Source organism: Rhineura floridana, chromosome 3 (assembly GCF_030035675.1).
Source record: "Rhineura floridana isolate rRhiFlo1 chromosome 3, rRhiFlo1.hap2, whole genome shotgun sequence".
Lineage (NCBI taxonomy): Eukaryota > Metazoa > Chordata > Lepidosauria > Squamata > Rhineuridae > Rhineura > Rhineura floridana.
The window spans coordinates 110,188,144-110,212,622 of NC_084482.1; the positions used below are offsets into that span (position 1 = coordinate 110,188,144).

The window sequence follows — 24,479 nt, forward strand, 5'->3', positions numbered from 1 at the left end:
GTATTTTGAAATCCTTGGCAGATCTATTTCTGGCACTTTGGGTTCCCCCTTGGCCTAGAGTGGGTGGCCACATTTAAGGGGTGGTGGCAGTCTACCTACCTTGCAGGGTTGGTGTTGGTTTAACTCAGCCCTAGTAAGGGAAGCATGGGTTGTGCCTGGCTGGGATCAATTGCCCTGGGCTTGAGAGCTGACCCCCGTGGGAACTTGTGAGTTCTTGACACATAGGATCAGAGATGGTTGATACTTGGAAAGGTACTCTTTGAGGTACTTGGGTCCCAAGCCATGTAGGGCTTTATATGCTAGTATTAATACCTTGAATTGGACCCGGTAGCTGACTGGCAGCCAGTGCAGAGCTTTCAGGAACTGTGACACATGGTCCCATTCGGCTGCTCCACTTACCAGTCTAGCAGCTGCATACTGTACCAGCTGCAGCTTTCAGACCATCTTCAAGAATAACCCCACATATAGTGCATTAGTAGTAGTCCAGACAGGAAGTCACCACAGCACGAACAACTAAGGCCAGGCTATCCCAGTCCAGAACAGGCCATAGCTGGCGAATCAGCCTAAGCTAGGCATAAGCACTCCTTGTCACAGAAGCCACTTTGAACTCCAGTGACAGGTTGGAATCCAGGAGTACTCCCAGATCATGAACATGTTCTTTCAGGGGGAGTATAACCCCTCCCAGAACAGGTTGCATGCCTAATTCCTGGACATGAGTAAGCCTAATTCCTGGACACCCACCCATAGGACTTCTGTCTTAACATGATTCAGTCTCAGTTTATTACCCTGCATCGAGCCCATCACTGCATCCAGACACCTGTCCAACACATTCACAGCCCCTCCTGATCCAATTGGAATGGAAAGACAGAGCTGCATACTGATGACACCATCCTCCAAATACCCAGATGACATCTCCCAATGGTTTTGTATAGATATTAAATAGCATAGGGAGACAGAATGAACCCTTGCAGTACCCCAAAGCCACAGAGGTGAGCAACAATCTCCTAGTACTACTTTCTGGTAGTGGCCCTGCAGGTAGTAGCTGAATCTCTGCAATACAGTACCTCCAACTTTCACCCCATTCGCTCCAGAAGAACACCATGATCAATTGTGTCAAAAACCACTAAGACTTCAAGTAGAACCAACATTGCATTGCCCCATCTCTCTCCTGATCAAGGTCATTAATCAAGGCTATTTCTGGGCCGAAGCCAGACTGGAATGGATCCAGATAATCTGCTTCCTCTAGGCATGCCTGCAGCTGGTCGGCCACCACCCACTCAGTCACCTTGTCCAGGAAGGGAATATTGGAGACTGGACAGCAGTTTTCTAAAATCTCTGGATCCAGAAGGACCTCTTCAAGAAGGGCAACACCACCACCTCTTTCAAGGCAATGGGCATAACTCCTTCCCATAGTGAGGCACTGGCTACTCCCTGGATCCATCCAGTCAACTCCCTACTCCTAGATTTTACCAACAATCATGGGCAGGGATCAAAAGGGGATGTTATTGGTCTCATTACTGCAAGCATCCTGTCTACATCTTCGGGCTGTAACAACTGCAACTGATCTCAGAAGCTGTAATTTGACAGTACTCCAGAGACATCCAATAAGCCTGAACTAATTGTGGCATTAAGTTCAGCACAGATCTCACAGATCTGAGAAATGTTCCCCTCCAAGTGACTTGCAAATCTTTCACAACAGGCTGTTGAGTGGTCCATTGCTAATGATGGCACACTGGCCTGGACCAGGCAATCCAGCTCTGCTGGACAATTCACTGAGGGTACAATAGAGGCTCTCATGTCCCATCCCAGATGAGGTGTTCAGTCTAGAGCAAGAGATATCAGTGGCCCACCAGATATTGTTTGTATCTAGCCCAATGAGCCCCAGCTAATATGGACAATGGTAAAGGATAACAGGAGTTGGGAATCTATGTCATCTAGAGGGCCACAGATTCTTCACCTCAATGTAGAGGAAGGCTTTCTGAGGTAGCAAAGAAATTTATTTTAAGGCAAAACTCAAAGCCCATTAGGTTTTTAAGGACCTGAGGATATGTAATGATCTGCCACTGCTTCCAGAGTTTAAAATAAGTATCAGCTGTAGCAGAAATAGGGAATTGGATGTCCCCTACCTCCTGTGGTCCAAATTTGACAGAGTCTTGCACTGTGCTTTGAAGACTTGCCAATCAGCTGATTGTTGACCCTTCAGAAGCCATGTGTGCAGTGCTTCTGAAGCCCCATTTGGCCCAGCCCAGCTGCCTTTTTTCCTGTGCACATACAACATCATATATGACATCAGGTCATTGGCAGGTGGGTGTGGGTTGGCCAAAATGTCCTGGTGGGCTAAATGGGGAGGCCTGGTGGGCCTAATTAGCTCCTTGGGTCTGAGTTCCCTACCCCTGACCTATAGGATATAATATTTTATGATTAACCACTTGACACATCTTCCTCATATTAATAAAGCCCTGAACGTTTCATAATTATGCATGGCAGGTACACAAATAAGTAAAAGTCACATTACAGATGGAAAGTGGTCCCCATATTATTCTACATAATTTTCAGTGAATACATCCAACTTAGACTAATAAATCTACCCCAGATAGCACTACCCCTAGTGCTGTCTTTGTGGTATTTTTGGGTATCTTTTTGTTCACTCAGGCCTTTTAAATAACTTATGGTCTGGTCCTTGTAGTTTAAAAAATCTGTATTATAATTATGTTTTAGTTGTTAATAGCTTTTATTGTTTTATATTGTGTTTTAACAATCCCTTTGTTTGGTCAGCCACCTAAAATGTTTGTTATGAGACGTCTAACAAATAATAAACTCCCTCCTAAAATCTGAAAAAGAATATATCAGATAACAGAAATGCACCTCAGAGATTTTCCTCCCTTCCCCCATTCCTCTCACACTACTTTCAATTCACTAATAGGCAAAAAACCTTGCGGTTTAAGAATGTACCTATAGCCCACAGATATTTCTATCTAACTTTAAAAAGCAGGGAAATTGGGCAGCTATAGTGAATGCACCAGGGCAGCAGGAGACCTGACCTCCTCTCTGAGATATTGGACTGCCCTGCAAAGTTGTCAAAATGCAAACACCATTTGGGTTGGTCTTTCACAGTCCAATCCACTTCCTGTGTAGCTTTGGAGAATTTGGTAACATGTGCCTCTTAGCATATGGTAAGTGGTGGCAACACCTGCCATCTCCAAAGATGGAGAAATAAATTTCTGTATGTTCGTTGGTGTTCTTACTTTGCTTCTTTCCTGTGTTACTATTGTTTCTACAGAGAATCTAATCTAGAAAATTGTATTGCCTTCATTATTCATCCGAGAAACCTGTGTCAGATTGATTTTTTAATTTCAAAGCCTTTTTATTGGTCAATGTCATATGATGGTGAAGACAGCCTTTTGTGTTTCAAATGGGAGGTTACGGGTTCTATTTCGGGCACATTAACAGTTGAATCTGAAACTGCAGTTTGATGTAATATTGATTACAATATGTTGCTACTTAAGCAATGACTCTAGCTGTTGGAAAAAACAAACTCAGTCTGTCCAAGATGCATGTTTTCAGCCTGCTATGTTTAAACCACTTCATTTAAGGTAAGGTGGGCATGGTCAATTAAAAACATAGAGCACACCTAGAATTTTGCTAGAATATATTTCACCTCCCACTGTTTTATCTTGTGCAAACTGAGACACTCCTGATGTCCACTGGAGACTATTCTGCAGAATAGTCAGTGCCATTATTCCACAATTATTTTTGGAGTATTTTTAGTGTAAATTTTGCAAAGTGTTGCTGTACTTCACATATTCACATAAATAGAAACAAAAGAAAATGATTTTCTATAGGAAACTTCACTAAAATTTCAAAGTAAATCAGACATATTTAAAGTAAAATTGGGCAGCTATAGTGAATACACCAGGGGAGCAGGAGACCTGACCTCCTCTCTGAGATATTAGACTGCCCTACAAATTTGTCAAAATGCAAACACAATTAGGGTTGGTCTTTCACAGTCCAATCCACTTGCTGTGTAGCTTGGAAGAATTTGGTAACGTGTGCCTCTGAGCATATGGTGAGTGGTGGAAATACCTGCCAAAGATGGATAATTTTATTTTTGTATGTTTGTTGGTATTCTTACTTTGCTTCTTTCCTGTGTTACTAATGTTTCTACAGAGAATCTAAACTAGAAAATTTTATTTCCCTCATTATTCATCCTAGAAATCTGTGTCAAATTTATTTTTATTAATTTCAATGCCTTTTTATTGGTCAATGTCATATGATGGTAAGGACAGCTTTTGTATTTCAAATTGGAGGTTATGTTCTATTTCTGTTTTGAGTGCATTAACAGTTGAATCTGAAACTGCAGTTAGATGTAAAATCAGACTGATTACAATATGTTGCTACTTCAGCAATGATTCTAGCTGTTGGAAAAAAGAGGATGCATGTTTTCAGCCTGCTATGTTTAAACCACTTCATTTAAGGCAAGGTGGGCACAGTCAAAAATATACAGCACACCTAGAATTTTGCTAGAATATATTTCACCTCCCTCTGTTTTATCTTGTGTAAATTGAGACACTCTTGAGGTCCACTGGAGACTATTCTGCAGAAATTATTCCACAATTATGTTTGGAGTTTTTTTACTGTAAATTTTTCGAAACTGTTGCTGTACTTCACATAGTCACAGAAATAGAAACAAAAGAAAATGATTTCCTATAGGGAACTTCACTCAAATTGCAAAATAAATCAGACATATTTAAAGTGACCATCTCAACTATATCAACTGTCTTAATAATGTTGCTTCCTCCCTGCTAAAACAAGATCAGCACATGTCTTCTTTCTATTATTTGGGCTGGTTGCAGGTGTTGCCACCACTCATATGCTCAGAGGCATGTTACCAAATTCTTCCAAGCTACACAGGAAGTAGATTGGATTGTGAAAGACCAACCCAAATTGTGTTTGCTTTTTAACAGATTTGTAGGGCAGTCCAATATCTCAGAGAGGAGGTCAGGTCTCCTGCTGCCCTGGTGCATTCACTATAGCTGCCCAATTTCCCTGCTTTTTAAAGTTTGTAGAAATATCTGTGGGCTATAGGTACGTTCTTAAACCACAAGGTTTTTTACCTATTAGTGAATTTCCCTGCTTTTTAGTCTGGGAGATAAGAAGTGGGTTCCTGTGCAAGTTTGCTGAGAATGCATTGATCATTTGCATACTTATTGAGTTCACTGGGATTTACTCCCCTGCAATCATGCTTAGGATAGGTGAAACTGACCACAGGGGATGGGGAGGGGAGGAGGCAGAAGGGAGAGGGGAGAAGGACAGGTTTGATCATTTGCATGTTTACTGAGTTCAGTGGGATTTACTCCCGTGCAATCATGCTTAGGATAGGACAGGTAAAACTGCCTGGGGGGAGGGAGGGAGAGCTGGAGTGGGTAGGGAAGGAAGAAGAAGGAAGAGAGGAAGGGAGGAGGAAGGAAGAGGAAAGGGGAAGGAGGGAAAAGGCAGGTTTGATCATTTGCATGCTTATTCAGTCAAATGGGATTTACTCCTATGCAATCATGGTTAGGAAAGGTAAAAGTGACCATGGGGGTGGAGGAGGGGGAGGGGAGAGGAGAGGGAAGGAGAAAGGGAGGGGAGAGAGCAGAAGGAAGGGGAGGGGGAAGGGAGGATTGGAGGGGAGGGGCAAAGGAAGGGGGAGGGGAGAGCAGGTTTGGTCATATGCATGCTTATTCACTTCAGTGGGATTTATTCCTGTGCAATCATGCTTAGGATAGGTAAAACTTACCATGAGGAGGGAGAGGAGGAGGAGATTGGGTGGGTGGGCACTGGGCAGAGGGGAAACCCCTTGCCTTTCCCAAAGGAAAACATTGCGAACAGTATCATTGCTTTTCAGCATTTCCCCCACCTTTTTATTCTACAGGAGGCACATGAAGCCTCCCACCCAAATTTAAACCAAAGCTGTCGCTGGCCACATTTACACCAGACTATTTCACTAAGATCCTCCGTGACGCAGAGTGGTAAGCAGCGGTAACGCGGCCAAAAGCTCTGCTCACGGCCGGAGTTCGATTCCAACGGAAGGAGGAAGTCGAATCTCCGGTAAAAGGGGTCGAGATCCACTCAGCCTTCCATCCATCCGTGGTCGGTAAAATGAGTACCCAGCATATGCTGGGGGGTAAAGAAAGGCCGGGGAAGGAACTGGCAATCCTACCCCATATATACGGTCTGCCTAGTAAACGTCGCAAGACGTCACCCTAAGAGTCAGAAACTACTCACACTACAAGTGTGGGGACACCTTTACCTTTTTTATTTCACTTTAAGTCATGGCTTCTCTCAAAGAATCCCGGAAAGTGTAGTTAGTGAAAGGTGCTGAAAGTTGCTAGGAGATGCCCCATTCCCCTCACAGAGCTTCAGTCAGAGTGGCTGACTGTTAAACCACTCTGGCCACTGGAGCTCTCTCAGTGGAATAGGAGTCTCCTCTCAGCGCCCTTCACAAACCACACTTCCCTGGATTGTCTGGGGGAAGCCATGACTGTCTCACATGAAATCAAAGTCTGGTGTGGGTGTGGCCCGATTAGGCAAGCCCAGCAGCTGTGAGGCTTTTAGAACACTGACAGTTGGTTCTTACTGAGCATGCCGACATTGAGTTCAAGCCAAAATTTCTTAATTAAAAATCAGCCTGGCATTTTTGTAACTTTTAAACTGCAGAAGATGAAGGTCAGAGTATGGGGCAAGGTCAGTATCATGGTTACAGGTACTCTGTGAACATGGCTGATTTTTAATGAATTTCAACAGATTATGAGAACTCTGGCAGCAAAAAGTCAAAAAGGGATCTGGGTTCCCCCCCTCTTTTTAGACTTTGAACTCTCAATTCTCTCTGACTGTTTTGTGTATCACCATGAAAATTTACAGGGTTGTTAAGCAAGCGTTTCTGAGCTCAGGACTATAAGTTTTGTAAGGTTTTGTTTTGAAATGAGCTTATGGGAAGCATCAGAATGGCATGCGGGGGGATTTTCCATTTAAAATTGCGGAATGTGAAAAATCCATGCTGGCTGTATAATCATATTTTCTGATTGCTTCTCCCTGTCTCCTTTCATACCTAACTTCAACCTCTTGGCCTACCAGGCCCCACTTTAGGCCCTACCTGAACTGTAAACACTTCAAGGCTGAGGCCTGGTCCACAAATATTTTCATCTCTCTCATCTCTTTTCCCTGCTAATCATTTTCTGTCCTTCACACAGCCACCTTCTACTATTCCAATTGATTTTCTCTGTCTGTCACTCCACATTCCATTCATCCCCTTCTTTCCCAATAGATTCATGTGTGAGAGTAGGGGTTCCCCTTATGAACTCCCATTGAATAACACTGGCCACAAAACTGCCTTTTAAAATAAAATCTACCAACGTGTTACACTTCTCATGGATATGGCACATACTTCCCACTGACATTCCCATTACAAACAATTCCCCAAAAGACACAGTTCAAATGGACCAAAAACCACCTCAGCAAAGCCTATGGAAGAAACCCATACACCACTCATTAACTTCCCAAAACCACTCATATGTTTAACTCATTCAAAATAAGCTATTTCTTATCCTGCCTGCCTCTAATTTGACATGGATTGTCCTCAAACTTGTATCTCCTACACTGCTAAGTTTCAAATCAGTCTGTTGAACCATTTTCCAACTATAAGCTTTAGAACCTACCGCCCCTGTATTTTCTCATTATAACTGTGGAATGTAATTCTGCCAGTTCACCCTTGTGAAAGGGCCATATGTGGCCCTATAAGACAGTGACAAAGTAAAAGGGAAGATAAACATACGAACACAGGCAACACAATAACAACAGTTAAAGATTTCCCACATTATACAGCAGTCCCTAATGGGAGAACTCCCAAGACCAAAATTGTAGCAAGAGAGGTAACTTTTTAGATAACTATTATTATTCAGCATTATTGGTCTAGCTTTAATAAATTAACAAAGGAATTGTGCATTGTAAGTTTCAGTGGCTTAGGGAGCATACTGAGCAAATTACCAGTTGTGGAAGTGCAGATACATTTTGTTCAGGCACACCATCGTCATTCTGTATGAGTGCAGCAGAATCTGGCTGTGTGCAATGCTGACTGGCTAGAACTAGCCATGTTGCTAATCCTCCTCCTCCCCAGAGCAATTTTTCAACATTTTATAAATTGATTCTACTCTGTATTGTTGTTTTTAAAGGAGGCAAATGGACATTTAATTGACCAAGCAGGACAAGTGGTGCTTCAAACTTTTTTTTAAAAAAAGGTGGACAGCCTGTCTGAAACATGGGCAAGCCTGAAGAGCAAATCAATGCTTGAAAGAGTAGTATGCATGTATATCATTTTCACACTGAAGCCAGGTGGAAGTCTTGCTCATCCCAAGGGAGCTCTGTCTGCACGTATCCATGCTGTTCTTCTGAAGCATGTTGCAACTCTGAAGCATGTTGCTTCCAAATCTTTTACACGTAACCTGGAAGATGAGTAGAAGTCAATACACTATTCAATACCTTAAACCCCAGCCTCAAGGTACAGTAGGAAGAGAAACGTCACTGATTATCGGTCATTAATGATCTGCATGTTCCATCAGAGAGCTGTACTTGTCATTAAACTGGAAAGCTAAGGCAACATCAGAGATATTTCCTTTCATTAGCTGGAACTTTCAAATACGAAACTGTGACAGGTTTTAATGCTTCTCATTTGTAAGGCTTAGGGCTACCTTGCTCTCCAATCTCCTGTCCCTGCCCCCTCCCGCCAAAGACAACTTCAGCTTGTGAAGACAGAGAAGACTATTAATTATATGTAGTCCTCTAATTGTACAGAGTAGCACAAAGGTGGTAAAAAAAGAATGATTGAGACAATGCCTTCCTTTTCACCACGACAAAATCCAGTAGAAACAAACACATATCTAAAATGATCATTCTCAGGTACACAGTCTTCCCTAACCTGATTTCCAAATTTGGTGCAATCTTTACCTTTTGTTAGGTCTGTCCCTATGGCATATTAAAAGCATACAATATACTTATATCTTTCTCCAGTGGATTTACCAGGCTCCCCACCCAAGACAAAAATAAGCCCTGTGCCTTCTAAGTTTGAGGGCCTGTTTTTACTTTGAAGTCATCACATTGTGGCTGATTTAAGAATCAATCTATATAGCAGCAAAAATGGGAGGAGGGCCATAGCTTCCAGGTAGAGCACATGCTTTGCACACAAAAGGTCCCAAGTTGAACCCCTGGTTTCTCCAGGTAGGGCTGGGAAAGACTCCTGTCTTTAAAATCTAGGGATCTGCCGGCAGTCAATGTCAACAATACAAATGGCTAATGGCTCACCAAATTATAGTATCCACCAGAAGGGTTAAATGTAGCCTTCACCAACCTGGTGTCCTCTGGATGTCGTGGACTGTAACTCCCCTCTGCCTCAGCCAGCATGGATGTGTGAGCCAGGGCTGATGAGAACTGTTCCCCAAAACACTCAGAGGACACCAGGTTGGTGAAGGTTGGTGTAAAGTGACCCTCAGTCACACTAAGGAAGGCTCAGTTTGTTCGTTGACTTGGGAAGATTTGCTATGATATATCAGAGAAATTGTGGAGTTAACAGCAAGTCGACCTTTAACTTGTTTTATGCAATGTTTTCTTCAACGTGAATTTCACTACTAGAGCTTATTTTAAGTGCCCCAAACTATCAAATTCTGCAACAACAACAAAACCCAAACAAAAAACAACCCCCAAATGCTTTAAGATATTAGGTAGCAAATATTGTTGAAGGTGTTCTTGTTTGGTGTCCCCTCTGCCCATCAATACCCTCTGAGAATGGGATTTTATTAGTGCACAAATTAGGAAAAACCATTGTGTTTTGGGGTGAGGCAGTTTCCGCTAAATGTAAAGAGTATTTCAGTATAATTTTACCTCATAATTTCAACACTATTGGTAACAGAATCCTTACTGATGGGTTGGCTGCAAACCAGCAATACAGCCAATATTCACCATTTTCCACCCAGAGTCCAAAATGCTATCTGTTGAGAAGAAACATTGGCCAGAGATGAGGCAGAGAGGCAAGGGCATTTAGGACTGGCCAAAAAAATTGGGATGATTGGGCCTGCTGCCTACAGAGTGGGGAAAATGTCCTATTGGCATGCAAGGCAAAATGCAGAGAGAGGAAAAAATCAGAAGAGTTCAAGGGATGGAGAGGAGCCAAACTGAGATCACCCACTGGGAAAAGAAGAGATCAGAAATAGAGAAAATGGTCGCTACCATTCAGGTCTCCAAGAACAGACCTGAGCCATTGCCTGTCTCTGCAACATTTTCTTGAAAATTCTTCAAAGCAGGGGAGGGGGAGGATTTCCAGGCCTTTGCCAGGGTTGTGATAAAGTTCCTCTATCTTTATTGCTAGTTATCTCCCAACTAGTTCCTTACAACCAGGTATATCCCTAAGAACAGGTAGGGTGTTTGTAATTTACACTGCTGAGAGACTTGTGTGCAGGTAAGAGATAGTTATGTTCACAACACTCCATATGGGGGTAGCAATAGCCCTCCTTCAGAGTTAAGGAAGCAGACTATACAGACACTTTAAAAGGCCTGCGCTGAATAACTTGGGGTTCAATTGTTTGCTATGCCACTTATAGCAGTGATAGATGCATGAGGAATAGTCCCCCACATTTAACCAGGTACTCACCATGTCTGTCTGTTTAGTTAATACATGCAAATATTTATATTTTTTATTATTATTTAAAGCAAAGTGACAATAATAACTAGTTTTGGGAGGTGAGCTTGGTTCCTAGAGAATATAATGTAAATAATAGAAAATCAGTCTCAGAGTGCCTCAGAATGGAGTTGTTCCAAGGCCAAATTTGGTGGTATGAAAGCTTGAAAAAATGTGTTGTTGAGCACGATTTCAGGAATAGGCCTTTTGGCTCCCAGCCTGGCACTCTAAATGATATGCTAGCATACAACTTTACAGTCATAAAATAAACTAGTTTGAGAAATAGTTTGTACACACTAGTGTCCAGCAGCACACCACAGCACCTCAGGCCAAGTATTTTGCCAGCTAATGAACAAACTGTACTAACTTGAAAACCTAAACTTCTGAGTGTGTGCCAAGTTTCACAACCTGGCACATTTGCTACTCGGCTTTTAGTGCCTTGAATTTCAAAGCAAACACTGACCAAAATATCTACAGCCACAGCACCACTTGGCTAATGTGTTACTGCGCTGAACCGTTTACAAAGAATCTGGCAGAGCCTAGATGTATAGCACTTTAATGAGGTCAAGGAGAACTTGCCCAGGATGACAGAGAAATGCCCTTGAAATAAGTGCTTTATGGCTTAGAATGTAATAAAGGTTCCTTTCCCCTTCATATAATCACTGTAAGAAATCTCAATCATCAGCTAGTTCTTGTACAGGGACCTCAATGGCTGCCATTAACAATGGGCTTCTATGAATACTATCAACTAATTGTTAAAAACTTTCTAGACTAGCATAAACACCTCAAACAATTTAAGGAAAACATGAACACATATGTAGGAAATATTTAATAATCAGAGACAAAAACAGAGACTTTACAAGAGACCATCATATTTACTATCACCCATTGCTTATTTTAAAAAAACAACCACCACAAAAGGCCAAGGGTTGGTGCATGTGCTTAAAGATATCAGGAGCCAGCTGTAGGAGCAGCCATTTTTCCTTTCTTCCCTGGACTCTCCCCTCTTTCTGCAAAATTTTCCCATCTTTCTCTTGCCAGTTTAAAAAAAAATGGTTTCCTCACAATAAAGATTTGAAAACAGAGTTTGAAGTCGGATAATATGTGCATAGGATTGCAGACACCGTAATTATATAGTTTTATCTAAACTGTATCTCAATAATATTTAGATCACTCTATGAATTGTTATCATCATTATCTCTACAGTATCACTTGGAAAAGGAGCTGAGGAGTAGTTTGTCTAAGACTACTCAATAGGTTCATGACTTAAGATATCAGTAACTTGAGAGGTGAGATGGAGAGCAATAAGCAGCTGCTGACCAACAACTGAGAGTTACCAGCAAGCATCTAGTGGGGGCAGCTGAGTCAGGACTCTGCTCACACTGCACTGGGCAGCCACACTGTGGGCTGAACAACTCTCTTTTACCATGAACCTCTTAGCTCAAAACTCATCTTATTCATTCTCTGACGTAAATATCTTAGAAATGTTATACCTGAACACATAAATGTAATGATTTAATCTTTCTGAAAAATGCAATCTGTGCAAGTAAAATATCCAACCAATTCCGTGAGGCTGCAATTTCAAGAACAAGCCAGTATGCCTTCTGCAAGGGAAAGTCCTGTCTCAGTAACCTATTAGAATTCTTTGAGAGTGTCAACAAGCATATAGATAGAGGTGATCCAGTGGACATAGTGTACTTAGACTTTCAAAAAGCGTTTGACAAGGTACCTCACCCAAAGGCTTCTGAGGAAGCTTAGCAGTCATGGAATAAGAGGACAGGTCCTCTTGTGGATAAGAAATTGGTTAAGAAGCAGAAAGCAGAGAGTAGGAATAAACGGACAGTTCTCCCAATGGAGGGCTGTAGAAAGTGGAGTCCCTCAAGGATCGGTATTGGGACCTGTACTTTTCAACTTGTTCATTAATGACCTAGAATTAGGAGTGAGCAGTGAAGTGGCCAAGTTTGCTGACGACACTAAATTGTTCAGGGTTGTTAAAACAAAAAGGGATTGCGAAGAGCTCCAAAAAGACCTCTCCAAACTGAGTGAATGGGCAGAAAAATGGCAAATGCAATTCAATATAAACAAGTGTAAAATTATGCATATTGGAGCAAAAAATCTGAATTTCACATATACGCTCATGGGGTCTGAACTGGCGGTGACCGACCAGGAGAGAGACCTCGGGGTTGTAGTGGACAGCACGATGAAAATGTCGACCCAGTGTGCGGCAGCTGTGAAAAAGGCAAATTCCATGCTAGGGATAATTAAGAAAGGTATTGAAAATAAAACAGCCAATATCATAATGCCATTGTATAAATCTATGGTGCGGCCGCATTTGGAATACTGTGTACAGTTCTGGTCGCCTCATCTCAAAAAGGATATTATAGAGTTGGAAAAGGTTCAGAAGAGGGCAACCAGAATGATCAAGGGGATGGAGCGACTCCCTTACGAGGAAAGGTTGCAGCATTTGGGGCTTTTTAGTTTAGAGAAAAGGCGGGTCAGAGGAGACATGATAGAAGTGTATAAAATTATGCATGGCATTGAGAAAGTGGATAGAGAAAAGTTCTTCTCCCTCTCTCATAATACTAGAACTCGTGGACATTCAAAGAAGCTGAATGTTGGAAGATTCAGGACAGACAAAAGGAAGTACTTCTTTACTCAGCGCATAGTTAAACTATGGAATTTGCTCCCACAAGATGCAGTAATGGCCACCAGCTTGGACGGCTTTAAAAGAAGATTAGACAAATTCATGGAGGACAGGGCTATCAATGGCTACTAGCCGTGATGGCTGTGCTGTGCCACCCTAGTCAGAGGCAGCATGCTTCTGAAAACCAGTTGCCGGAAGCCTCAGGAGGGGAGAGTGTTCTTGCACTCGGGTCCTGCTTGCGGGCTTCCCCCAGGCACCTGGTTGGCCACTGTGAGAACAGGATGCTGGACTAGGTGGGCCACTGGCCTGATCCAGCAGGCTCTTCTTATGTTCTTATCTTCTTATGAATAGGTCTCTGTCATGGGTGTCTAATTTGTATTTTTAAAATTCATTTGCTTTTTTTGTGCTGTGTAACTTTTTGGGCTGTGTACATCGCCTTGAGACGTATTTGTGAAAGGCATTGATAGTAATAAAAGTTGTACTAGTCACTGGCTCTTCTTATGTTCTTATGTTCTTAAAATCCAAGTGGATTTTGGCACAATTTCATTGACAAGTCTATATCCAACAGTTCCCAGTAAGAAGCCAGGTGCTTATTTAAACCTAAACAGAAGCTGTCATGTGCAGAGAACCTCTTAAAATCCATACAATCAATTAACAATTTCATATTATGCTTCAGTCATGAATTTAGGGTAGGAAAAATCAAAAGAAAGATATATTCTTAGGTGTTTCAAAGCTGACCTTCAGTAAGCTAGTGTTAAAAATAACTACAACATTATTACATAGTCACTTTCAGTTGAAAGCAATCCCCACTGACAAGCTTCAAAGAGATCTACTTGAAGGGTTATATCCAATGTAACACTAAGTAATGTCCCATTAGTGCAAGAATTTCCACTTGCACAATGGGATTTTCCCCTTATCCTCCCCCTATGCACTCCCTAAATCTGTTCTATAGGTCCCCCAACACTCCAGAGCAATTTGGGGAGGGTGTGAGGTGGGAAGTCCCATTGTGCAAGTGGAAATCCTTGCAGTGATAGGACTTTTAACACTATGTTGGATACAACCCTAAATTACTAACCAGCTATTATTTAGGATATGTTGGCTGTGATTCCAACTGAGATAGAACTTGCATTCCGAGTTTAGCTTTAGGTTGAGCACTTTCCATTCTTTGGGAAGACCATGGGACTTGACTTTACGAAGTGAGAATTTAACACAGAGATGGCTAACCTGTGACCCTTCAGAGGTTGCTGTACTACAATTCCCATTATCCCTGACCATTGGCCATGCTGGCTGGGCCTGATGGGAGTTGGGCTACAGGTTCCTCATCCCTGCTTTAATGAGAATTAGATGTACAAGTATAATTTGTCTTTCTGAAATGTACAATAGGAATATAAGAAAGTCTGCTACTCCACATTAATTCGCAAGCCTATTAAAGTGCCGTTCAATAGTTATTGAGCGAGGTGCTATTTTGTCAGTGCTATCCTTTCAACCCTTCTACAGAACAAAACAGGGGGGGTTGCACATTTACCTACAGTAGGTCCAACACACTGGCTGTGCATTTTATCAATACTGTTCATACACTGATCTCTCATCCACTTTGTTCTTCCACCCCCAGAGTTGACACAGCTGCTGAGCTTAAGACAATATCTAGTGTGCTACTCACATGAGCCGACATGCCATTCTTCACCATCAGCCTGTCTGGGAAACCAACAAAGTATAGAAGAGGCTATTGCGGACAGATTGATGGAAGGACAAAAAACGTAGACCAATTTCTAATGGCATAAGAACATAAGAAGAGCCTGCTGGATCAGGCCAGTGGCCCATCTAGTCCAGCATCCTGTTCTCACAGTGGCCAACCAGGTGCCTGGGGGAAGCCCGCAAGCAGGACCTGAGTGCAAGAACACTCTCCCCTCCTGAGGCTTCCGGCAACTGGTTTTCAGAAACATACTGCCTCTGACTAGCGTGGCAGAGCACAGCCATCATGGCTAGTAGCCATTGATAGCCCTGTCCTCCATGAATTTGTCTAATCTTCTTTTAAAGCCATCCAAGCTGGTGGCCATTACTGCATCTTGTGGGAGCAAATTCCATAGTTTAACTATGTGCTGAGTAAAGAAGTACTTCCTTTTGTCTGTCCTGAATCTTCCAACATTCAGCTTCTTTGAATGTCCACGAGTTCTAGTATTGTGAGAGAGGGAGAAAATCTTTTCCCTATCCACTTTCTCAATGCCATGCATAATTTTATACACTTCTATCATGTCTCCTCTGACCCACCTTTTCTCTAAACTAAAAAGCCCCAAATGCTGCAACCTTTCCTCATAAGGGAGTCGCTCCATCCCCTTGATCATTCTGGTTGCTCTCTTCTGAACCTTTTCCAGCTCTATAATATCCTTTTTGAGATGAGGCGACCAGAACTGTACACAGTATTCCAAATGCGGCCGCACCATCAATTTATACAACAGCATGATGATATCGGCTGTTTTATTTTCAATACCTTTCCTAATTATCGCTAGCATGGAATTTGCCTTTTTCACAGCTGCCGCACACTGGGTCGACATTTTCATCGTGCTGTCCACTACAACCCCGAGGTCTCTCTCCTGGTCGGTCACCGCCAGTTCAGACCCCATGAGCGTATATGTGAAATTCAGATTTTTTACTCCAATATGCATAATTTTACACTTGTTTATATTGAATTGCATTTGCCATTTTTCCGCCCATTCACTCAGTTTGGAGAGGTCTTTTTGGAGCTCTTCGCAATCCCTGTTTGTTTTAACAACCCTGAACAATTTAGTATCGTCAGCAAACTTGGCCACTTCACTGCTCATTCAGAACATCTTAGCTTTCAGGGGTCTATCAGAAAAACACAAGAGATGTACACCTCATCCTCAGCTTTCAGTGTATGGGTACAATAGTTGATGAGAGCAATCCACATGGTACTTTAAATCAATGTGGAAGCTGTCATTTTAAAGAATATAAACACTAAATGGTGCATATAGTTAATTACATAACTAGTCTGCTTGCAGAACTGTCTTTCATTTTCCCACCATTCTTTCTGGAATTCACACTCTACCTCAATGATGTATCAGATAGCAAGGTAAGATGCTAAATACTTGTCAAACTAATAGATGGAGCAAGGGATAAGCAGTGTTGCAGACAGCCATGTATTGCAGTTAACCAATGAGATCACAGTAGATATATGTTCAGAGAAACTAAGTATTGGTTGGCAGTGTACCACCCAAGTGCCGAACAAAAAATCCTATAGGACTTTCAGACAGCAAAATGCTTTTCAAACTTTTCTAGTTAATCCTAAAAACTGTGCTAAAGTAGGTTAGAAATGGTGCCTTGTCCAAGGTTCTCAATGTTCTGACCAAGAGCCAACTCTTATATTCTAACTACCCATCTCATGTGTACAAATAAATGTTCGCATGACCTATCTATTAATGTGAGCAGTGGAACAGTGGCTAAGCATACCCATGAAAGCAGTAATCACAGTTTTTACACACAGGGAGCACTGAGGAGGGGAAAATGGCACCTCATGGAAACAGCTATTACACCTTCCACAAATATGCTTATCTGATGTTACATTGTACGTGTGAGTAAACCACTTCCACAATTGTTAGCAGACAAATGTCTAACCCAGACAACAACAGAGATTTGAAAATATTTGTATAAGACATTTTATCCAGTAAATCACACTGCCCCAGATGTGTGAGATGAAAAATGGAAATGGACTGCCTTCAAGTCGATTTCGACTTATGGTGACCCTATGAATAGGGTTTTCATGGTCGTCATTCATTCATTCATTCATTCATTGACGATCACTCGTGGCTGAGTAAGATTGTCTTCCAAGATAAGGTCTTGAACAGTGGGTTCGTAAGTGACTGTGGAGGCCAATTCTGGATCCACACAGCCTCCCACAGTGAGGACATAGGGTTCCAGATGGAAGATGGTCGCAATGAGGATTTGTTTGACGTGCCTTCCGCTTAGCTCATTTGTCCCATTTGCCCTGTATTCATGCTTCTTCAAAGTCCACAGCACCTTTGATAATAGCCAACCTCCATTTCGGACGTTCATGGGCCAAGACTTCCCAGTTTTTGATGCTCATGTTACATTTTTTTCAGATTTGCTTTAAGAGCATCTTTAAACTTCTTTTGCTGTCCACCGATATTCCGTTTTCCATCCTTAAGTTGGGAGTAAAGTAGCTTTGGAAGACGGTGATCAGGCATTCGAACAACACGGCCAGTCCAGCGAAGTTGATGTTGAAGGATCATTGTTTCAACACTGGTAGTCTTTGCTTCTTCCAAAACGCTAACATTAGTCTGTCTGTCTTCCCAAGTAATTTGCAGAATTTTCCGGAGGCGGCGTTGGTGGAATCTTTCAAGAAGCTGGGAGTGGCATTTATAAATGGTCCATGTTTCACAGGCGTACAGTAAGGTCAGTAGTACAATGGCTTTGTAAATAAGCATTTTGGTCTCTCTGCGAATATCCCGATGCTCGAACACTCTATGCTTCATTTGGGAGTATGGGGCACTCGCAGAGCTCAGACGATATTGAAATTCAGCATCGATGTCAGCTTTTACAGAGAGATGGTTGCCAAGATAAGGGAAGTGATCAACGTTCTCATGCGTCACACCATTAAGCTGGATTGATGGTGCTACAGAGGGACTAGCTTGCACTTGTTGATGAAGCACTTTGGTTTTTTTTAATATTAAGTGAGAGCCCAAGCTTTCCATATGCTACTGCAAAGACATTTAGGATAGTTTGAAGATCTTTCTCTGAATGTGCGGAGACTACATTATCATCGGAATATTAAAGTTCTACAACAGCGGTTGACATTACCTTACTTTTTGCTTTCAGCCTACTGAGATTAAAAAGCTTTCCATCTGTTCGATATATAATTTCCACACCAGTAGGAAGTTTCCCTTCAATAAGGTGTAGAATCATAGCAATGAAGATAGCAAATAAGGTAGGAGCAATGACACATCGCTGTTTTATGCCTGATCCGACTCTGAATGGATCACTCTGAAAGCCATTGTTATCCAAAATTGTCGCTGTCATGTTGTCATGAAGGAGTAGCAAAATATTCACAAATTTATCAGGGCATCCAGTTTTCAGAAGGATGTTCCAGAGAGCGGTTCGATTCACAGTATCAAAGGCCTTAGTCAGATCAATAAACACCATATATAAAGGTCGATTCCGCTCCCGGCATTTTTCTTGAAGCTGTCGTGCAGTGAAGATCATGTCTGCTGTCCCCGTGGAAGGGCGGAAACCATGTGAGATTCGGGGAGGATATCCTTTGAATAGGGTTTTCATGGTAAGCTGTGTTCAGAGGTGGTTTACCATTGCCTTCCTCTGAGGCTGAGAGGCAGTGACTGACTCAAGGTTACCCAGAGAGCTTCATGGCTGTGTGGGGATTCGAACCCTGGTCTCCCAGGTCATAGTGCAACACTCTAACCACTATGACATACACTGGCTCTCGATGTGTGAGATAGTTACTGCTTAAAACCTCTGCATTGTCTCTTGGTGGGGCAAGGTGTGATTGAGCCTCTGTATTCTGCTTCCATTTTTGATATTTGGATGAAAAGGATATTCTCAGCTATGTAATACTTTTATCTCAGCTTACACCTTTAAAATATCATATATATGTATGTTTAAGCTTATCTTATCCATGAGACATCTCTCCCCCTGCCAATGCACATGCCATGTTCTTTCAAAGCTCAGTTAAAAATTGAATGCTATACCTCAGACTTAAAAAAGCACACAGAGAACATTAAATAATAATAATAATATTTTGCATATGATCATTCAGAGACCAGCTGAGTCATATAGCAGAATCAACTGAAATGCTCATGAGAACATCATTAAAGCTCCATACCATATGGTAAGGGTGGAACAGGAATCTTCACGCAGTGAAACATCCTGCATCTAGGGCCTAAGGCATGTGCCAGGAGGGAGATGCTTGCTGGAGCACACAGCTGACAGATGCAACATTGTGATGGATAATAATCTGTGCAGTCTCTGACCTGCTGTTTGCAGAAATAAGGGGGTGATCTTATCACAAGTGTCTTTTAGTTTTAGAACAGAGAGGAGAAAGCCCTTTAATAGCAAGATGAATGCGACTTCTCCTCTGAGAATATTTTATTTCTATGCTGCCTTTTTGTGAGGCAAGCCTTCACAAGGCAGGTTATAATAAAATCATTAATTACAAAACAATGAAGTATGCCTGAGTTAATGTCAGGGTATGTCTGAGGCCTTCTTTCACAGCTGGTTCTGCAGTAGACTTCTCCTATACCTAAGGCAACAAGTTGACTTCTGTTTAACTTTTCATAGCTTTTGCACTGATGTAACTCAATGAAAATCCATGGTACACATGTTGGACCATTAGAATGGACCCTGAGTTTCACTCCATCATCAGTATTTAGACTAAAAAGGCTCACATTCACTCAGGATGCTGCCCAATTGCCTAACCCTGGGTAAGTGGCCAGTAGCACCTCATATGTCTGTGAGCTGCTCCCCACTCCTTTTCAGTCTTGGTATTAATTATAGTTAGTATCAGATGTGCACCAGTGTTTTTGCTAACCATATATAGCCTCCAAACAGCAGTTTGCAATCCTGCTTCTATACCCATGGTGGTAAACTGCAATTTGGTGCTAATTATGATTAGCAAAACACTGGGGCAGATGACACCAAGCACAGTTTGCTCCAAAATTGGAAGGGAGGGACAAATGCCAATGCAAGGTGGGAGGAGAGAAGGCAAGGATCAGGGGCATACGCAGGAAAGCTAAGCCAGTTACTCCTGAGCTGGTGCTATTCAGATGTTTTGGGTGAATACTCCTGTCATCCCTATTGGCCATGTTTGCTGGTGCTGATGGGAGTTGTAGTCCAACAACATCTGGAGAGTACCAGGTTGAGGTAGGCTAGCCTAAACAACTGTAACTGATTGGCAGCTTTATGGCTTCATTAGGCCAGTATTAGGAAAGCAGGTCCACAAAGTTTGAACCTCTCCTCCTTTGTACTGTGGATTTTTGCTTTAAGCCTGTATCCCACCACCACCATCACAAGCAGAGCTACTTCATTAGCAGTCTAGTTATTAAAGTTGTGCAGCACAAATAAAGCTTTCTAAGCATTTTCTCTATTCAATACAAAACAAGAGCTCTGTTTTTAGTTTTATGTTCTCATTTGATTGGGGAATAAAACATGCTGGGAATAAACAACAGAACATATTATTGCGGGGGGGGGAACCCTGACCATTAAAATCTAAAAATAGCCTAGTAGAGTCCAAAGTTAAAAGCCTGGAAGTTTGTGCCACCTTAACGATGATCTCTTTGTCAGTTGGGCAGGCTTTGCTTTTTAGAGAACTAAGTGAACCATTTGTTTGCCTTAGTAATCAAATCACTGCTTTTTTTCTTTTCCTTTTTGTAATTCAAACCAGTGCATAAATGTACCTCGTAATATTCCAGGCAAAGCAGGAACAAAAGACCAATTTAAAGGACAAACAACCAAAGTGCAATATGAAGTTAGCACTGGGTTCCTCAATTTTGATGAAGGGCTCTTAGAAGTGGCTGTTGGACACCAAAAGGGGAACATAAACAATTAAGCATGGTGCAATGGTAATACACCTACGGCCATACTACCCTGAACGTGCCCGATCTCATTTGATCTCGGAAGCTACCCAGGGTCAGACCTGGTTAGTACTTGGATGGGAGACTGCCTAGGAATACCGGGTGCCATAGGCTTAGAGGAAGGCAATGGTAAGCCACCTCTGCCTACCTCTTACCATGAAAGTTGTGAGGAAGACTTGCCAGGTGAGGGGAACTCGGCCCAGGCAGCTAACGGCTGTGCCTTGTTCCGGTCTTCCTCACACCCACAGGTCTTTTGGTTGTCCTATCAGCCAGCCCTCAGATCTCTGGATGCTGCTCCTAAATGCCAGATCAGTACACAATAAGATCTCCCTCATCCACGATTTAATTGTGGATGAGGCAGCCGATCTGGCATGTATAACTGAGACCTGGGTGGGTGAGCAGGGAGGAGTTAGTCTCTCCCAGCTGTGCCCACCGGGGTAGCTGGTTCAGCATCAGGGTAGATCTGAGGGTCGGGGAGGGGGGTGGCTGTGGTCTATAGGAGTTCCATCTCCCTCTCCAAGCACCCTGTCCATGTGGTCACTGGTCTGGAGTGTTTGCATCTTATGTTGGGCCATCGAGACAGATTGGGGATTCTGTTGGTGTACCGCCCACCCAGCTGCCCAATGGACTCCCTAACTGAGCTGATGGAGGTGGTCTCGGATGTACTGCTGAGATCCCCCAGACTGTTGGTGCTGGGGGATGTCAACATTCATGCTGAGGCCGCCTTATCTGGCGTGGCTCAGGACTTCATGGTTTCCATGACAACCATGGGGCTGTCACAATATGCTGTTGGTCCAACACATATAGCAGGACATACTCTAGATTTAATTTTCGCCACTGGACAGGGAGATGGTGATCTGAATATAGGGAGTTTTACGTCAGTCCCTTTGTCATGGACAGATCATCGCTTGCTGAGGTTTAGACTTACAGCGGCCTCTCCCCTCTGTAAGGGTGGGGGACCTATTAAGATGGTCCGCCCCCGGAGACTAATGACTTCTGATGATTTTCAAAGGGCTCTGGGGAGTTTTCTGGCTGATAGGGCTGGCGCTCCTGTCGAAGCCCTGGTGGAACTGTGGAATGCAGAAATGACCCGGGCAGTTGACATGATCGCCCCTGTGCGCCCTCTCCTGTGTAGAGCTCATGCAGCTCCATGGTATTCTTTGGAGCTGAGAGCGATGAAACAATATAGGAGACGGCTTGAGTGCAGATGGAGGCGAACTCCTGACGGATGCAATTATGCACTGGTAAGTGCCTATACTAAGTTGTATTTAAGGGCAGTGAGGGCAGCAAAAAAGCAACATTTTGCTGCCACTATTAAATCATCTCTCTGCCGCCCAGCGGAGCTTTTTAAAATTGTCCGAGGGCTACTGCATTCTGGCCCTACGGACATGGTGGAGTCATCTGAGGCACGCTGTAATGAATTTGCTAGGCACTTCCAGGATAAAATCTCTTGCATCCGCCAGGACTTGGACTCCAATGTTATAGCAGTTGAATTGAATGAGGTATCCAGAGCACAGTCTTGTCCTGATTTCCTGGATGAGTTTCAGTTGGTACAGCTTAAGGACGTTGACAAGGTGCTTGGACTGGTGCGTGCAACCACCTCTAGGTTGGATCCTTGCCCTTCTTGGCTAATAACAGCTAGCAGGACTGGAACAGCCGGCTGGGCCAGGGAAGTGATTAATGCCTCATTGCGAGAGGGAGTGGTCCCTGGCCACCTGAAAGAGGCGGCAGTAAGACCACTTCTGAAGAAACCGTCCCTGGACCCAGACAATTTTAACAATTATAGGCCGGTAGCTAATGTCCCATTCCTGGGCAAGGTCCTGGAACGAGTGGTTGCCAGCCAGCTCCAGACACTCTTGGATGAAATTGATTATCTGGATCCATTCCAGTCAGGCTTTAGACCCGGTTTTGGCATGGAGACAGCCTTGGTCGCCCTGTACCTTTGACGGGAGACAGACGGGGAGTGTGACCCTGCTGATCCTCCTTGACCTCTCAGCGGCTTTTGATACCATCGACCATGGTGTCCTTCTGGGGCGGCTCACTGATCTGGGAGTAGGCGGTACTGCTTGGCAGTGGTTCCGCTCCTACTTGGCGGGCCGTCTCCAGAGGGTAGTGCTTGGGGAGCATTGCTCGGCACCCTGGGACCTCCAGTATGGAGTTCTGCAGGGGTCAGTTCTGTCCCCCATGCTTTTTAATATCTATATGAAGCTGTTGGGTGCAGTCATCAGGAGCTTTGGAGTGCATTGCCATCAGTATGCTGATGACACGCAGCTCTATTTCTCCTTTTCATCTTTTTCAGGTGAGTCTGTCGACGTGCTGAACCGATGCCTGGCTGCAACACTGGACTGGATGAGAGCTAACAAACTGAGGCTTAATCCAGACAAGACTGAGATGCTGCTGGTGGGTGGTTCTCCTGACCGGATGGCGGATGTTCGACCTGTTCTGGATGGGGTTGCACTCCCCCTGAAAGAGCAGGTTCATAGCTTGGGAGTCCTTTTAGAACCATCCCTGTCACTTGAGGCTCAGGTAGCCTCGGTGGCACGGAATGCTTTTTACCAACTTCGGCTGGTGGCCCAGCTACGCCCCTATCTGGACAGAGAGAACCTCGCTTCAGCAGTTCATGCCCTGGTAACCTCTTAACTAGACTACTGCAATGCGCTCTACGTGGGGCTGCCTTTGAAGACGGTTCGGAAACTGTAGCTCGTGCAGAATGCAGCGGCCAGACTGTTAACGGGGACCAGACAGTCCAAACATATAACACCGATTCTGGTCCGCTTGCATTGGCTGCCTATATGTTTCCGGGCCTGGTTCAAAGTGCTGGTTCTAACCTACAAAGCCTTACACGGCACAGGACCACAATACCTGATGGAACGCCTCCCCCGATATGAACCTACCCGTACACTACGCTCAACATCAAAGACCCTCCTCCGAGTGCCTACTCATAGGGAAGCTCGGAGGGTGGCAACAAGAAAAAGGGCTTTTTCAGTGGTGGCCCCTGACTTATGGAACAATCTCCCTGAGGAGATACGCTTGGCGCCAACACTTTTATCTTTCCAGCGCCAGGTTAAAACTTTCCTCTTCGCGCAGGCATTTTAATATGTTTTAGTATGTGTTGGAATTGTCTTATCTCTTAAAAGAATTTTTAAATCTTTTAATGTGTTTTAAATTGTTAATATGTGTTTATTGTATTTTGATGTTGGTCTTGTGCACCGCCCAGAGAGCTTCGGCTATGGGGCGGTATATAAGTTTAATAAATAAATAATTAAACCCTATGAATACATCCAATAGATTCACAGGGTCGCCATAAGTCATAATTGACTTGAAGGCATATAACAACAACAATGGTAATACACATTTTAAAAAGTAAGTGTTCAGCATGACTCATTGCAATTGCTAAAAGAGATGAGAGCTGTAAATCTAACTGAGGAGGAGAATCCAGTGTTACCTCAGGCTAGAGGTAAAGAAAGATGTACAGGATCCAGTTAAGCATTCCAGAAATGTGTAAGTGATGGGTGTA

At 43.2% G+C, this 24,479-nt stretch overlaps 1 protein-coding gene and 1 pseudogene across 1 annotated transcript in view; one reads left to right on the forward strand and one right to left on the reverse strand.

Annotated features, from left to right (window-relative positions):
- The window catches only part of MGAT4B (alpha-1,3-mannosyl-glycoprotein 4-beta-N-acetylglucosaminyltransferase B), a 178,298-nt gene that overhangs the window by 55,764 nt on the left and 98,055 nt on the right, over nucleotides 1–24,479 (reverse strand). The window lies entirely within an intron of this gene.
- LOC133382480 (5S ribosomal RNA) lies at nucleotides 20,958–21,076 on the forward strand (annotated as a pseudogene).